Source organism: Eleutherodactylus coqui, chromosome 5, assembly GCF_035609145.1.
Source record: "Eleutherodactylus coqui strain aEleCoq1 chromosome 5, aEleCoq1.hap1, whole genome shotgun sequence".
Classification (NCBI taxonomy): domain Eukaryota; kingdom Metazoa; phylum Chordata; class Amphibia; order Anura; family Eleutherodactylidae; genus Eleutherodactylus; species Eleutherodactylus coqui.
The window spans coordinates 210460616-210478719 of record NC_089841.1 but is presented as its reverse complement, the minus strand read 5'-3'; the positions used below and the strand labels follow the sequence as shown (position 1 = coordinate 210478719).

Genomic DNA, 18104 nt, shown 5'->3' with positions numbered 1-18104 from the left:
ATTTGGAGGAGTTTCAATTGACGTCCGACCTTGGTCACCCTAGTTTTCTTCATATATATTATAATGTTATGCTCCTGAATCTAAATCAAAACGGCTGCTCTTTAATATTAAAAAAGAGGCTCTGTCCCTATCCAGTCCTGATTGAATAATTAGCAACTTCCTTGACATTCTGATAGTTGATTGGTCCGTGAAGTGACCCCACATTTACTGCTCAAGGTTCAGCCTTTAGACACATTTACTGAGAAAGTCTCATTCAATCCTGAGTAGTATTTCCTGGAAGAGGTAAGAGTCAGAGTTTAATTGAATTCTCCCATGAAAATATATATAACCTTTACTGAACTCGATGACAGATGCTCTTTAAGTGCATGAGTTTCTACCATGAAGATGTTCTAGTGCTGCTTCTGTGAGAAGTCATTTTTAATGCTGCATGTCTCCCGACTGAAGCAAATAAGGGAAAATGCTGTAAAACAATTACCAACAGAACATGATCTGGTTTAAAAAAAAACTATATGTTCTGTGACCCTGCCATTTTCAACCATAATGTATGAACGGGATTTCAACATTCAGTTTACAGTCATGTAATATCTGACTCTTCTATTAATTAACCACTTCAGGAAAAACAGTGAGTTAATATTGCCATAGGACTCATTTAGACAAGTGCATTTGTATATATCTGTAATACAGATCCGTAATACGGATGTATTGCAGGTGAAATTGCATCGATATGTCATCAGTATTTCAACAGATCAACAAATCTTGTGTATAGCGAAGTCCCAGGAAGCCGTTTGTATTCACGGCTCTGTGTACTCCGTCAACTACCCCTGTTTCCCCGAAAATAAGAGAGTGTCTTAGATAAATTTTTGCTCCAATAGATTGTACTTTTTTACATTTACAGCTGCCTGGATACTATTTATATTGTCCCTTTTTATTAACTATAAATAGGGCTCAATTTTGAAGTAGGGCTTATACTTCAAGCATCCTCAAAAATACTGAAAAAGCATTCTGCATCCTCAAAAATCCTGCTATGTCTTATTTTCAGGGTATGTCTTATTTTCAGGGAAACAGGGTACCTGTGTCTTACTGTAAGATAAATAACCAGCCAAAGTTTTAGGCTAGTGAGCCGCTTCCTGTGTATTAGAGTGCGGATGTAGAGAAATTAGATACTCTGTAACCATCAAATGTTACATGTGAGAAGTACTGTCATATTATTCATGCAAGGTATTAGAGCAATTCTTCAAGAGACGATAACCCATTTCACTTATGGCTTTCCACCAAGCTGAGTTCTGCTATAAAATAAAGAAAGTAAATTTTCTTCAACTATCAAGTTCAACATCAGGTTCTTCACGTTCTTCGTCTGGAAACACCTGCTAACACGCCCAGGCGAAGGCCATTCGTGTGGATAGATTGGAACAGGGGATATATAATATAGTAATAAAAGGCAAAAACGTATTTGAAATACTGTGAATAAAAAAATACGGGTTCAGACATCTTAAAATGGACCCTATTATGAATTACACCTAAGCCTTTGTTCACATGGTGAATTTCACCACAGATTAGATGCGGAACCCTCATTGAAGCTGCATGAATTCTCCATCAAATCCGTTAGGAAATCTGCATCCAATAGTATACCACTCATTCACGTTTAACCCTTTCCAATCCAATTTGTATCCTGGTTTTCCTAGGGTACTTACTCTTTTTCTGCTGTTATTCAACAATGCTATCTGCTGGCTAAAGCCAGTACTGCATGAGGTGACACATTAGATAGGTTCCGATAGAAGAAAGGCTGGCAATATACAGTAAGAGAACCCTGACGGACGTCTTCCAACATCGGAGCTGTACAGCCTTAAATAATAATGTGTTTAGATGTCAGACAGTGGATTGGAAAGGGTTAAAATCCATGAATAGGACAAAAAGAAGTAACATGTCACTCCTTGACTCAGAATTGATGTTAGTAAACCCACAGGTGAATCATAGAATTATAGAATGGTAGAGTTGGAAGGGCCCTCCAGGGTCATCGGGTCCAACCCCCTGCTCAGTGCAGGTTGCACTAAATCATCCCAATTAGCCCTATTGCAAGGGTTTAATCTGTGTAGGGATCCAAGACAAGAGCATGTGCAGTGTTCATACTCTTGAAAACTGTTGCATTACGCTCTGCCTTGTCCGAGTCCTCCCCTCCCTGCTTCCCCCTCTAGTCTAGAGATTCTCCAAGAGAGGAACAGAAATATTACCTGTGGCTCTCCCTTTATGGCTCCATGCACTGGAACCATTCCAAGTCTATAGCTGGTCTTTCAAGATGAGAGGACCGCTTCTGTCACTACTGTGCATCGGATTTTGTCCCGGAACCATAGGATCACTTTCAAGAATAGTCCATCAATGTGTATACCTTAGAAAACCCCTTTAACCCCTTTAGTGGCACGCCCGGAAAATCTCCAGGGCTTGCTGCACTGACCATGCAGTTAAACCCTGGAAGATTTCCGTGGACAGCCCTAGTGCTGAAATGTACAGAGCACTGAGCTGTCATCTGAAATCTTCCGGGGTTTTAATTGCATTGTTGACTCATTTAAAAAACCTGCCCTGTGAGGCATGACATGGTAATAATAAACCTGCCACTGAAGGGGTCAAGGCTTGGGTTTACCACTATAGTAGTGAGGAAATCCCTTTGATAATGATATAATACAAGGATAAGGAAAATTATCCTTTTATTACAACCTAATTCATTCTATAGATATCAACGAACTCCCTCCTTAAAACTACTGAACAAAATGGAGGATTGAGAAACACTGGTGCTTTGAAAAAGTCTTTACACGGGTAAAAGCTCTTCTAATCCACTGTCATTATCACAAATATACGCAAAATGATCTGGGTTTTTCGTAATGATTTTGTTTTGCAAGTATAGAACCACTCTCATTTATAATATAGCCCTTAAATACACATTATTACATTTTTGAAGGCCCTTAAGTGGAATTCATTAAAATGTAACATAATCCTGCTCAAATCTAAACATCTTGAGGATTAAGATGACAATTGGTTGTATGTGTCCTATAAAAATCTCATCACAGGCAGGTGGAACAATGTTTGGTAGTCATCCACAGACGCCGATTATCTTCTCATGAAAAGTTTTATTACAACTCAATACACAAACATCATTTCAAGGTAGTTCTCAGTAGACCTTGACTTGGGCTCTCTGTACAACACTCATTATAATATAGTTTGAAGAAAGATTTTAATGTGGGTTTCATATTTAATCCTCATCATCGAGATACTTATCCTTGAAGACAATAACCACTTGTCAAGTGTTCCTATAATTTATACATCAGTGATAAAGGAGAGACGAATTGGCCTGAACTTTCCTGACATAACAAATAAGGGAGACACTAATTACTTTTTCTATGCATATTCAAGCAACCCAGGTAGATTTGACTAGAAGTACAGATGGGACAAATTTTCGGATGACTGTGATGGCACAGTGCAGAAAGTTATTTTATCTTAACCCATTAAAAAGCTATTATCTTTTTAATGGGTTACCACAACTCATCTTAACACAATCTTATCTTAACACAACAAAACCCATTGTAAAGTAATTCAGAGCATAAATAAACCACCTTGATAGCACAGCATGATATCACATCATGTTAAGAGTCAAGCTAAGGCTTGTTTCACACGAGCACATATCAGACGGTTGTTTTTACGGCCGGCTGATATACGCTGTGATCTGATGCATTGGATTCCAATGCATCAGATCACATGGCCATATTCCTGAGACGTAAAAGCGCACAGGCAGCCCAATATAGCTCTGGGAGTTTTTACGTCGGGCCCAAAAGATAGTCCTGTAACTATCTTTGGGGCCGGAAAACATTGGCCGCTGCATGGGCTCCTGTGGTAGCCCATAGCAGCGGCTGCACGTGGGAGGGAGTTTAGCAGTGTGGCTGCTAAACTCCCTCCCTCTGCTCTCCTTCCCCGGTGCAGGCTCACCCTTCATCTCCTCCCTGCTGGATCTCTGCAATGGGAGGAGGTGGGATGGGTGCGGAGCTAAATGCCAGCCTGGCCCGCCTCCTCCCATTGCTGGCCGTGGACAAGCTCCCACCCTCTCCCTGTCCCTTGTCCATAGCCATCTGTGAGAGAAGGTGGGATGGGGTGGCACTTAGCTCCACCCCGTCCCGCCCCCTCCCATTGCAAGAACGAGCGGGAAAGAGAGGACAGGTGAGCCTGCGATGGGGAGGGAGGGGAAATTTCCGACGGCATGGTGAGCTCGGTGCATATGTACCGGACCCCATGCCGTGTGAAACGTTAGATTTGTGCACCCATTCACAAGCTTCTACACCCCAGATGGAAGTGTATATTTTCCGGCCGTGAAAAAGGACGGCCAATTGCGCTCAGGTGAAAGAATCCTAAAGAGTATTGCTCTATTACTACGTAACAATTATCGTTCAAACAAGTGAAACTGAACAATAATCATTCATTTTCAACGCGGGCAAATGTTTGTATGATGAATGAGAATCGTGAGGTTCTCGCTTGTCATTCAGTTTCAGCCAGCATGAAAATCGGTGCCGGCTCACGCACTTCTCATGCATAGAAATGTGAAACACGGAATGACTAGTGCACAAGGCTGCAGGAGCGCGAATGAGCTGGTGATAATGTCACTAATTCGTTCACAAGGGCAAACGGGAATGATGAGATTCTGTAAAAAAGGCCTTAACACGTGTGTGTGTTACATACAGGTCAAGTAATAAATCATAAAATTAGATTATATGGTTTTATTCCTGTGAGACTTAGCTCTGGGGAATGTGGTTCGATACTATCCCTTAACCCAAATCGCTTACCTTGTTGACAGAATGAGGATGCTGTCTGTAGATATTATGTACTGGGTTAATAAATAGTATCTGTTCACAGAAAAACGGCTTTAAACAGCATAAGGGCTCTTTCACAGCGCGACCAAAAATCCCATTAACGGGAGGAAGCCATGACAAAGTCATAGCTGCATCTTCCGTTTGTGCTCCCATTCAGACAGCCCAGGTCTGGTGAGTATATGCCAAGCCCAGGATACTGTCGGGTAGGGGGAGAGAGTTTAGCTCTGCTAAACTCTCATCCCCTTCCCTCCCTCTCTCCGCCCCTTGCCAGTTGTCTGCAATGGGAGGGGGCGGGATGGTGCGGGAGCTAGTGTGTCAATCTCCCACCCCATCCCGCTCCCTCTCTTTGCCAAAAGCTGTCAAGGGGCGGAGAAGGGGAAGGAAGGGGGAGGGAGTTTAGCAGAGACGCTACTAAACTTCCTCCCACCTCCCTTTATCGGCAGCTCCCCTAGGAGTCTACAGGACCGGTCACCGTATTCTTGAAGATAGTTTCAGAACTATTTTTTCGGGCCAGTGTAAAAACAGCCGATCGGAATGCGCACCGTATGCGCTATCTTTTCCTGCCAGCTGTTTTTACGCACCACAAAAATGGCCATCTGAACTGAGGCATTGGAAACCAATGCATCAGATGGGTAGAGTATATCGGCTGGCCGTAAAAACTGGGCAATATACGCTCATGTGAATGAAGCCTAATATGTATGTTAATCATTCATTAGCAAGAGTTTGTATTAGAAAATCCATAGTACAATATAGAATATATTGAGATGACAATATGCCACAAAAAAAAGTGTTATTTTGAAAAGGACCTTAGATGCCACTGAAAACCAATTTTGGAAGAAGAAGCATTATGATAATATGAAATACTACTGGTATCTTTATGTTTTAGCAAATATTACTTGCGATTACTGCAATTATTGGTAATCACTGCACATTTTTAATACACTTACTAAAATGTAAAAATGTATGTATTTGGGCTCAAAACAGTAAAATAACAAACTCTGCAATATACTTACCTTATCATATGACATAAAACACATCAGGTGACTGCAGTAGCCAATCACTGTAACATCACTATGGACATAATGTCACCTCTGTTGCCACTCATTGGCCGCTGCAGTCATATGATGTTGTCAAAATGTTAAATATGTCAGCATTTTGTAGGTGTGCAGTATCAGAATGACCTCCAGAGGGTGCTAAACAGGCATTCTGGTACCTGGAAAATAAGGAATAGAAAGGGTTAACAGCTGTGGGTGTGGAGGAGATATAAAAGGAGCAGATCCTGCCAAACTCAGAGAGGAGAGCTATAGCTCAGTGAAGCTAAGAAGGCTGCTAGCCCAAGGTCCAGTTGGGACCAGTGAGATCCTGTGCTGATCTGATTGGGAACCATCACGTATCTGACAGAGGAGGATGCCCTCCAAACACCCGGGCGGGGTAGTGACTGTGGCCCTGTGGGTTGTGAACCCTAAACTTATGAACTATTATATGCTGCATTTGCTGTGCTGTGATACTGAATAAATGCTGGCAGGCGCTATATTTATAAGAATTCAAGTATCCTGGCGCCTGTTTATACACGTGTGGTGCCCAAAGGTGAGTGACCCCGCTTGCCACAATGTAGAGGGCATGACACTGATGCCGCTTGCTAAGCACTTTACTGGGGATCTTACTGCTCTGGTCCAAGACAGAATTTTGATTTGTGGAAGTAAATAATGAAAGACATTATCAGAAGAATCTTAAGTATATTCGTTTACTGTAAATGCGCATGACCATTCATGATGAATAATAGAAGGGTTGTTTATTAGAGATGAGCGAGTACCTGCCCGCTCGTCTCTAAAGATTTGGGTGCCGGCACGGGTGAGCGGTGAGTTGTGGGAGTGAGCAGGGGGAGCGGGGGGGGGGGGAGAGAGTGAGAGAGAGATCTCCCCCCCCCCCTCCCTGTTTCTCCCCGCTCTCCCCCGCCGCTCCCCACCCCCAGCTGGCAGCCGAATCTTTAGAGACGAGCGGGCAGATACTCGCATAAGGCACTACTCGCTCGAGTAGTTTGCCTTAGCGAGTACGCTCGCTCATCTCTACTGTTTATCCTTGATCAAAAGTTGAGCATTCATACAGAAAGATTATTGTTACACGTCTACATATGCTCCCCAACCTCTTAATTTGAAGTCTATTACTAGTAGCACAATCATGTTTGCAGTAATGTTTGTAATAATGCAAACATCCCTGTGACACCAGCTATGGTTTGGGGAGATCATTCATCAGTAGTTTAGAAGGACTTTAAATGAAAACAATCCAAAACATATAAATCTTCCAACATCCTATACAGATAATGCGTAGGATCCACAGCAAAACGCTGGCATTGAAAAGCATGCAAATTCACTTTTTTGCTCACACTCGCGGATACAAATTGCGTATTCCGCAAGCAGAGGAAAACTCGCAGCATGCACTGTTTTACCATGGATTACATTGAAGTATGGGTGCATGGGCCGTGGGTACCGCGTCATCGCTTAGCGACGGTGTGAAAAATACAAATAGTAAAAAAAAACAGGCCCCCGGCTGCCATGGCAACCGCACGGCACCCTGCGATCTTATCGCTAAATGCCATACGGTTCCCCAGAACATTGGGTGCAGGCTGTTTCTTACAGCCAACACCCGGCCGCAGCAGTTTCGACAAGCTGTGCCACTCATCAGAACTGTTAACTCTTTAAATGCCACAGTCAATTCTGACAGCGATATTTTAACCGTTGACAGCACCGATGAGCGGCGTGGCTTGTCGGAGCTGTTGCTGCCGGGTGTTGGCTGTAAGAAACAGCCTGCGCCTGACGTTGTATGGAGCGGGATCCACCTGCGATCCCCCACCATACAAGCATTTGTTTGGACATACGAACAAATGTATTTAACTAGGGGACTATCTGGTGGAAGGAGCCGCTCTGTAGTGGAGAGCAGAGCGATGTCCTCAGCTGCAGCAGGTTGTGTCTCACTGCTGCCAAAATTTCCAAATGGGGCTCAGCAAGTCAAAAGGAGGGTTACCATGATAACCTAAATTATTTTTTACTGGCAATTAACACTGCCAGAAAAAAATAAATATCAGCATTGGACTTTTGCTGGGTGGCAACCCTAACTATTATAAACTTTAACTGCCCAGCTGGGTGTGCCCATTAGAAACTCTAACACCCGAATTGTGTACCATACCTTCAACAGTCAAGTTATGTGCCCATATAAGCATGCAACCATCAAGCTGCCACTGTTGTAACCATCGCACTTGGGAATTCCAATTGGAGTAAAGATTGTTGCATTGACTGTCCTATCTTCATCATCCAATGTCAGGGTCAAGGGCCACACACAAAACCTGACCATCTTACATTTGGTGCTGTCGGCAAAATAAGATCCCAAGGATTGGTCTCCCTGAACCTAGTACAAGCATGCCACCTGTTCTCAGGATGTTGTTCCTGAAGCTCACTAAAGGTGCTGTAGAACTGCTTGAAGAACCTATAGCGGAAGCTGCTCCAGCGAAAAGAACCACCTAGACTGGATAACAGTTCTGGTCACAAGATGACAACATGGTATCATCAATCCTTGGATCCATGTATTTACTGATCTGCCCAGTTCACAAAGAATAATGTCTAACTTCCAGCAGTTGCACAACAATCAATGGTGTCCCAGGAGGCCACTGGAGAAGAGAAGTCACTCCAACAAAGAATTCGAGGCTAAAGCCTGGCACGCCTAAAGTTTGGGAGGAGTGTATGCTGCCATGAACTATATGCTATTTAAAGTTTGGGATGAGTTTCAAGGGGTGCTTTTGCATCATTGACTACAAGATTGACAGCACCCCTTTCAAATGTTGCATTGGACTGTGAAATCTATATTCTACTTAAATACATTGCTCCTTGAGAGACAGACGCTAGCCATGACTGCCAGTACTGTGCTTGGTGAATACAGCCTTTGTTCATGGTACAGTGTTATATTGAAATCTGCAGGGTTATGCTGCGGCCCACCTTGTTTACATGTAATTTTATGGGTACTGTAGTGCTCATATATGACACTAGGTGTCACTGTGAATAAAGAACATTCAAAACCAAGTGAAATAAACAAAACACACATATAAACAGAGTAACAACTTGCTACAAGCACCAAAAATGTCAATATATGAATTTTGGATTGCATTACTGCTATATATTAGGGTGTTTTTTTAGTGTACTGTGTACTCTCTAACTGTATTGTTACATCACTGTATGCCCCCTATACTATAAAATCACTTAGTTGATTGTTCTTGTTCTCTAATTTCGCTGTTTGCATTATTCTTATCCTGTCTAACTTTGTACATACACCAATGACTGTACTGTGTCAAATGCTCCTGTGTTCTTGTTCTGACATCACTGTATGCATTATTAATGTGCTGTGATATTGCTGTGTGATGTATTCATTCCCTTACTGTTTTATCACCATGTCTATCAATCTGCTCTGTATGCATTACACTTACACTCTTATATTGCTGTGTGCATGTAAGAGAGGTAGAAACTGATGGGAACTGTCCATATCATGGCTGGGACGAGGAGAAGGCGAGCATAGGCGACCACCTAGGGCGCCACCTTGTCATAAGTCAGGGGATAGCAATTTTATTAGTTAACCCCTTAGTGACCAAGCCTGTTTGTGCCTTAATGACCAGGCCAAATTTTGCAAATCTGACATGTCACTTTAACATGGGAAAACACCAGAACCTGCGCATGTGTCCGGTATTTTGCCGGCGGTCGCATGTGTACAATCCGGGTAAGTTCACGGATGAGGATCGCGTCAGGGTGCAAATATGGAGGCCTCCGGTAAAAAGTTTAATCTCCTCTCACCGATCGCATCGGTGAGGGGAGATGAAACTAACTTTTTTAAAAAACTTTTACGTGATCGCCATTATCCATTGGATAACGGCGAACACGTAATCAGGAACCGCTCACCGCGGCCCCCCCCCCGTGAAAGTTCCAGGCTCTTGGCTAAGTTTTGTAGCCAAGAGCATGGAGATTTTAAGTTATCCTGGCAATCCACGGCTTTTGCGCATGCGTCTGCCACTTTGGCGAAGGCCGTGTGCGCAGAAGCTGTGGTAAGGTCCGCGGATAAATCCGGGGGCCTTAGGTACGTAATTTCATCCTCCCTCACGGATATGATCCGTGAGGGGAGATGAAATGTAAGCGGTTTAAACTTTTTTTTTTTACTTTTTAAACTTTTTTACACTTTTTTTAAATTACTTTTTAACACTTTTTTTTTACTTTAAATGATCACTGCTATCCATCTCTGCATTGACATCCCTCTGCTCCTGGCTACATATGGCAGCCAGGAGCAGACGGATTTTAAATTTCCTGGGTCCTGAGCCCCTCTGTGCACGCGCCCGATGTCAATCATCGGGTGCGCATGCGCAGAAGGGGACTCCGGTCCCGGAAGACCGGGACACCGCTGAGGACCGGGGGTGAGTATTTTCCCCTCCCCTCATGGATCCGATCCATGAGGGGAGGTGAAATTAAGCTTATTTTTACTTTTTTTAAAACTTTTTTGCGATCGCCGCTATCCACTGGATAGCGGCGATCGCGGGTCCGGGGGACATTTCCTGGTTCCCGGCTACCTTCAGGATCTGGGAACCAGGAGATTTTAAACTCCCCAGGGCTCCCATTCTTCTGCGCATGCGCGTGATGTCATTCATCTGGCACGCATGCGCAGAAGAGCCGCGCCGGGTCCCGGAGGACCCATTCATTGTGGCAGACATCAGGGAAGCCGGGTGAGTATTTTCAGCTGCCCTGATGGATCCGATTCATCAGGGCAGCTGAAACTTTAACTTTTTGAACTTTTTTTTTACACTTTATTGCGATCGGCACTATCCATTGGATAGCGCCAACCGCAATGCCAGGGGGGGGCTGCCCGCAGCCCAGGATGACAGCTCCATGCTGTCGGCTACCTGCGGGAACCGACAGCATGGAGCTGTCACGTCCATAGCCCACGGGGCTTTATTCTCTGTAGGACGCATGTTTTTACGTCCTAAGAGAATAAAGCCCACTTGGGCAGGACGTAGAAAAACTTTGGGCTGGTCGTTAAGGGGTTAAAAATAAAATTTTACATTGTTTAAACAATGAGTACCTCCAAAGTATTCATGGTTATAAGAGGCCTGGGGAGCAAAGAGCATGCTTGGAGACTAGTACTCTGCGCTACTGCTCTTCTGCTTCAGGTGCCGCCCAGTATGAGCATGTATATTCAGCAGCATTGGGAGTCAGTATCTATTATGGAGTCTCACCTGGGATCTTCATCTATGGGGTCTGAGCTGGGGTCTGCATTTATTATGAGGTCTCACCTTGGGTCATTACTTATGGGGGTCTGTAAAGGGACCCCCTTGCTAAACAGCATAGTGCCATGATGTAGCTGCACGTGTCAAGTCGTCAAAGTTGATAGAACAAACCTTTATTGTTTAAGTACATTAATCAAGTGACAAAAAATGGAAGTTGAAGGAAAGAGTTAATTGCATGAATGTTCAGATAGGACAGATAATACATAACAACCAAGAACATAAAGGCCAATTTAAACTTGAGCGCCATGATTTCATACTGATGCCCTATCCAGAAGATACGTCCTCAATATTCTAGTCCTAGAAAACCACTTCAAGTGACCCAGCAATGCAGCAGAAATGCCCATGTGGACTATGGCTGGCAGCCACCACTTTAAATCAAATGTGGATAGACAAAGAAGGACAATATGTTCAAGGATCTATTCCTTAAGGCCCATTTAAACACAACGATTATCGCTCAAAAGATGTCGCTCAAGCGACTTTTGAGCGATAATCGTTGTGTTATTTACAGTGCAAGATGATCGCTCAAGATGAGCGATCACCTTGCACTGCCAGTGGAGGATGTAGAAGACAAGTGGGGTGTCCCCGCTTGTCTTCTGCATCCAGATGGTCCCTGTTCAGAGCGCCCGGCTGTTATACAGCCGAGCGCTTGGAGCGGAGGATGTAGAAGACAAGCGGGGTGTCCCCGCTTGTCTTCTGCATCCAGATGGTCCCTGCTCGGAGCGCCCGGCTGTTATACAGCCGAGCACTCAGAGCGGAGGATGCAGAAGACAAGCAGGGTGGCCCCGCTTGTCTTCTGCATCCAGATGTTTTCTGCACGGAGCGCCCGGCTATTGAACAGCTGAGCGCTTCGTGCGGGGTATAGAGAACTCAGCTGGACCGTTCTGTTCTTCATACCCCGCCTGTCATCAGGGAGCGGGATACAGCTGAAACAATAGTATCAGCTGTATCCCACTGTAAATCCCGGATAAGGCTCATCGTCGTCTTTGTGCACGCTGAAAGATGACAATGAGCGATGGGATAACGAAAACTACACGATGTAAGTGCAGTTACATACAACGATTATCGCTCAAAAGATGGCTTTTGAGCGATAATCGTTGTGTTTAAATTGGCCTTTAGTTGTGCAGGCTGGGAGGAGCTTGTATGAAGTGTGGAGAGGGATAAGAAATGCTAATTGTGCACTATGCCAAGAGTACAAGGGTTAGCCACTTAACCAGTTCCAAATACCTTGAACTTAAAGGGGTTGTCCTGCGCCGAAACGTTTTTTTATTTTTTTTTTAACCCCCCCCGTTCGGCGCGAGACAACCCCGATGCAGGGGTTAAAAAAACAAACCGGAGAGTGCTTACCTGAATCCCGGCGGTCCGGCGTCTTCATACTCACCTGCTGAAGATGGCCGCCGGGGTCTGCTCCCTCCGTGGACCGCAGCTCTTCTGTGCGGTCCATTGCCGATTCCAGCCTCCTGATTGGCTGAAATCGGCACGTGACGGGGGAGAGCTACACGGAGCCGGCATTCTGCACGAGCGGCCCCATTGAAGACAGCAGAAGACCCGGACTGCGCAAGCGTGGCTAATTTGGCCATCGGAGGCCGAAAATTAGTCGGCACCATGGAGACGAGGACGCCAGCAACGGAGCAGGTAAGTATAAAACTTTTGATAACTTCTGTATGGCTCATAATTAATGCACAATGTACATTACAAAGTGCATTAATATGGCCATACAGAAGTGTATAGACCCACTTGCTGCCGCGGGACAACCCCTTTAAGTGCTGGTTTAATAGAAAGATGGAAAGCCTTAGTAGTTTGGATGGTAAACTGCGGGGCCTAAATAACCCCAGCTTCTTGACACTTGCATAACTATCATTATTGATAACTGCACCCAGTAGAAACAAGAGGGCAAACTAATGAATATGGTCATTAATCACCAACCAAACGAATCTACAGGGTGCTTTGAGAATCCTCCAGCATTGATAACTAGAAAAGTGACTTCACAGAGCACCCTCCTATAGGTGCAATATTGCCAAGAACTGTACTGTCGAGGCTAGGTCCGGCTGTGCAGCATTGAACACTCCTAGGCAGACTCCAACGTAGCCAGACATTCTAGCTGCAGGGGATAATAATTGACAATAATTGATCATTCACATCAGTTTTACAACCTGCTAAGAGAGGGCAATCTGCAGTCACGTAGCTACTGCACCCCTGGAAGGGAGAAACATGTCAAGAGCTCATAGAGCACTTGGACAATATGATGTACTGAGACTAGTTATAGGCTGTCTAGAGGTTGTGTTAGTAACAGAATCACATCTTCCATGGAAGGAGAATATGAGTTGTCAGAAACAGTAAGAAACATACTGTGGCTGACTGATACTTGTGATCACCGTGTAAACAGGCAAAATATAGATTGGTCACCAGAATTGAGTAATCAGCTTAGACATAGACTATGAGAAGCCAAGATAGCTGTCCTATGGAAGGTATTAATATGAATGGCTGATACTTGTAATCGCTGCTCAACCCTGTCAGATGCAGTGGGTAGCAGAAATACGGTGCACCTCAAGTGCACTTCCGAGGGAACGGCCAAAGATAGGACATGCCACGATTTGTTTTCCCACATCGCATCAAAAGAATGGGGTCATATTCATGCACAACTCTTGCAAGATTTCCTCGTCCATGTGAAGGCAGCCTCACTCCTTTGCGGAAGGGGTGATAGGGTGGTAAATACTTATCATGTATAATCACATGGGACAAGTCTCCGAATGCTCTCTACACGCACAGTCATGTGGAACATGGTCTCACCGTGCTGCATTACTCCTCCTATGATAGGGGGCAATGAGGAGATTTATACTCACCATGTGAGATATGATCTTGCAGTGCTACATTACTCCACACATGGACAGGGGTCATGAGGTGGTATATGCTTTTTGAGTGGAGTACCGTCTCACAGGGGTACATTACTCCTATAGAAGAGGGTAATGATACGGTAAATGCTCATTGCTCATCATGCAAGAATGTAGCAGTCTATATTACTTCTGCTATAGAGAGTCTAGCAGTGCTATATTACACCTGCTGTGGAGAGGGTAATGAGGTGGTAGATGCTCACCATAACAGTCTTAAAGCATTACATTACTCCTCCTATGGAAAAGGAATGAGGTGGAATATGCCCCTCAAGCGGGACACTGTTTGACAGCGTGACCATGACTTCTCCAGTAGAAGAGGGTCAAGTGCACAGGAGCTTCCCAGCTACATTAACCACAGGATACAGAGAACACCCAGTCAGTGGTTGTTCTCAAGGACTACAAGAGATGGAATTTTCCCAGTGTGCAAGGTCCATCTTATGCTTATCTGGAGATACCAGGAGGGGCCTGATGCATCGTGTGTGGTATGGACTGGGCTACCTTGGTATGGTCTGATACCCTTATGTAAGGAAAGCCTGACCACTGTAGTTCAGGAAACTAGTGGGAGCTGGGTAATGGGTTTCATGTAGTTTGTAATGATGCCTCTGAAAAGTCAGCAGTAGACCGAGCTGACTTCTGGGACTAACCAAGGTCTCAGTATAGACCCAGAGATGTGTAGTCATGGACATTCACTATAGGCAGGGGGGTGAGCAGTCCTGGAGGTACTGTAACACTAGTTTGATGTGCAGGATGGACAGAGCAAGCTCTTTTCCAGCAGCCTGTTCTGAAAATCCATTTAATATATGGTCACCAGTCAGAGGACTTATCAGATAAAAAGAGATAAGTACAGATACTAAACTTAATCTTAGTCAAGAGGTTGAGAATCTACAATCTCCATGTAGATGGATGTAGTTACTACAGACCCATTATTCCCCAAAAGCATCAGTGAGAGGAGCCTGAGGCCTTAGTCAGACGGGCGTTTTTTGCCGCGATTTGCGCATGCGCATGCGTCCGGCGATTTTATAAAACCATTGCTTTGCAATGGTATCGGACACATGAGTGCTTTTTATGCGCTCATCCGATAAATTATAGAACAGAAATCGCAGATCGCACCTATCTGCGATCTGCGATTCCTGTTCTCTTCTCTATATGCGCTCAATGGGGCCGGCAGCAGCAGCGCCGACCCCATTGAGAACATATAGAAGACAAATCATTCTTCTCTGCCACAGCTGTAACAGCTGTGGTAGAGAAGAACGATGTTTGCCCATTGAATTCAATGGAGCCGGCAATACAGCCGTCTCCATTGAAAGCAATGGGCTGCCGGCGAGCGCAGGATGAATTGTCGGGAAGGGCTTAAATATATAAGCCCTTTCCTGCAATTCATCCAGAAAAGTGTTAAAATAAAAAATATATACATACTCACCTGCTCCCGGCAGCCGGAGTTCCGTGCGGCCGTACTGCAGTGGGTGTGAAGGGGGTGTGAGTCAGACCTGTCCCCTGATTGGCTCAGCGCTGAGCCAAATTAGGGGGCAGGTCTGACTCACACCCCCTTCACACCCACTGCAGGCCGGCCGCACGGAACTCCGGCTGCCGGGAGCAGGTAAGTATATATATATTCTTTATTTTAACACTTTTCTGGATGAATTGCAGGGAAGGGCTTATATATTTAAGCCCTTCCCGACAATTCATCCCACACTCGCCCGCAGCCCATTGCTTTCAATGGAGCGGGCTGTATTGCCGGCTCCATTGAATGCAATGCGCTGGACAGCTCCGGCCCGTTTCTAATGAAACGCGGCTAGGAGCAGATTTTCGGGCGATTTTCGGGCACCGGTCACGCGATTTGCGGATGCGCATCCGTCATGCGATCCGCAAATCGCGCGAAAAAACGCCCGTCTGACTAAGGCCTGATAAGGAACTTTCAGCAGGGCAGTAGGGCTGAGTCAGGGGAAGGCTGAGAAAAAAGAGGGGAGGGGGCCTGAGGATGATGTTGCATTACGAGAAAGACTGTCCAGCTCTGAAAAGCATCCCTGCCTTATAACTACTACGGGTGCTGAGAGATATTAGCTAATTCTTGTCTGCGGGCTCTCACTGTCCATGTATGCAGGTGACAATGGAGTGGGGGGGGGGGGTGGTGATGTGCAGAGGCCCCAAGGCCAGAGCCTACCCAATAAAGAGCAAAGAAAAAAGTGGAGAATAGCTGCAACAATATAACTTCTCCCTTATTAGTAAAAAGAGCATAGTACACACGGATGTGAAATGTGAGGACACGTATCGACCGTCAGGTCTTTCTCAACAGGCTATCGATACAGGGAAACCTCTAATTCTGGGCCGGAGGATGATCAACCAGAATAGCACATATTATTGCAGGAAGAAGGGGAAAATCTCTGCCCCTCTCCGTAGATGGCAGGCTAGTAGGTTGTACCAAGGCTTCGGTCTCTATTAGACACGCGACCGAATCATATCTCCAGGCCACTATGCGGAGGACATGCTAAGGCTCAGGAGTATTAGCAGGCCTAGGAGATTCGGAGGACCAGAGAGCGCTGATGAATTTGGGTGCCAAAAAGTCATCGCGGTGGGCACCAAAAATAAATCTAGCTGTTGCACCTGCCTAGCAATTAGAGAGGGCTTTTATTCCAGTCTTGGCTGTGGACCTGTGCTGATTATTCTCTCTTTATCTAATAGTTGTTGGAATCAGAGTTGGAACTTGGTCTTCTGTTTTTCCCTGCTCATCTCAAGCTAAGTACTGTGGTTACTGGTGATAGTTGTATTCATACATAGAAGTTAACTTCTGTCGCAGGTAGGGACAGTGAGTGCCCGAGTATCATGGGTCGGGTGCATTCTTATTAGGATGGGACATCGGCTATAGGCAGATACGGTCTCAAAAGCAGAGTCGTATAGGGAAAGTTCTCCTCTCCATCAGTTATTCCACACGTGACCTGTGGTGGTTTATTTTCTTTGTTCCACTGTGTGAGCATAGCCCAGGAACTATTCAGGGGATCGGTTTCGGTACATCTTGGTCAGACATGACAAAACTTCCTTCATCTTTATCCTCTGCTCTTCAGCTTCCCCAGTGTACCAGCAGGCTCACCTCCTCAGTGACTTTCACTTAGTGGTGAGAGGACACTGGTTAGGAGGAGCGGGCAGGAAACCTTAGGTGACCCCATGGCTGGTGGGAAGCAGAGCTGTTAGAGCTACTTTGGTCTACTTTTTTATACTTGAAGTAAGGAGTAACATTGTATCTGAAGCAGCACTGTTTGCCCACCTCACCTGAGGACAATTAGAGAAGCTAACTCATCCCTGATTCCCATCTACAGGGGATAAAGCGGGGGAAAAGGCACAGAAGACCTGCAATGCGGGAGGTCTGCCTTCTTAGGACACTAAGCTAAAACTTATTTAGTTCAGTGTCTGCAGAAGGGGTATAGCTGATGGGAGGAATTACTTCTTTTTGCTTAGTGTCGCCTCCTAGTGGAGGCAGCTATACCCAAGGTCTTGCTGTGGCTTCCAATGAAACAGATGAGAAAGAAGTTTTACTTTTTTTGTAAATCAAACAGCAAATTCTAGTATGATTGCGCTTCAAGTTTACTGTAGAACTCAATAACTTCCACAAGGTGGCGCCAAATCAATATTGTAAGCACTTACTATAACCTGCACCCGGCAGCTCTTTATTTCTTTAATTTGTGCTTAATAGTCTTGTTAGAACTGGGAGGTCTGGGAAGCCTGTGGTGAACATATTCAATGCTTGTGTCTTTATATGTGATATTATGTAACCGTACATAAATGTGCACTGAATGCCAGCCACATTCTAGCAAAGGAGGCCCACACAACTTACATAACAATAAAATTGCTGTACATACAATAAATGAGAACATAACACAAGTATTTTTTTTTATGGGTGAGGGGCGGCCACGAATTTATTTATTATAACCAACATTTTTATATTAAGGGCTTCTGTCCACCGGCGAATTTTCACTGCATTCCCCGCGGCGATAATCTGGCCGCGGGGAACGCAGTGAACGCTTTCCATAGCGCCGCGGGATATTGCAACGCCCGTGGACTGGGATC

General features: G+C 45.0%; 1 non-coding gene across 1 annotated transcript; it reads right to left on the bottom strand.

The window, feature by feature from the left end:
* Positions 1-14742: 14742 nt before the first annotated feature.
* On the bottom strand, positions 14743-14931 carry LOC136630934 (U2 spliceosomal RNA). Its single transcript, XR_010792946.1, has one exon. It is a non-coding gene; the product is annotated as a U2 spliceosomal RNA (small nuclear RNA).
* Between the last annotated feature and the right edge of the window lie 3173 nt (positions 14932-18104).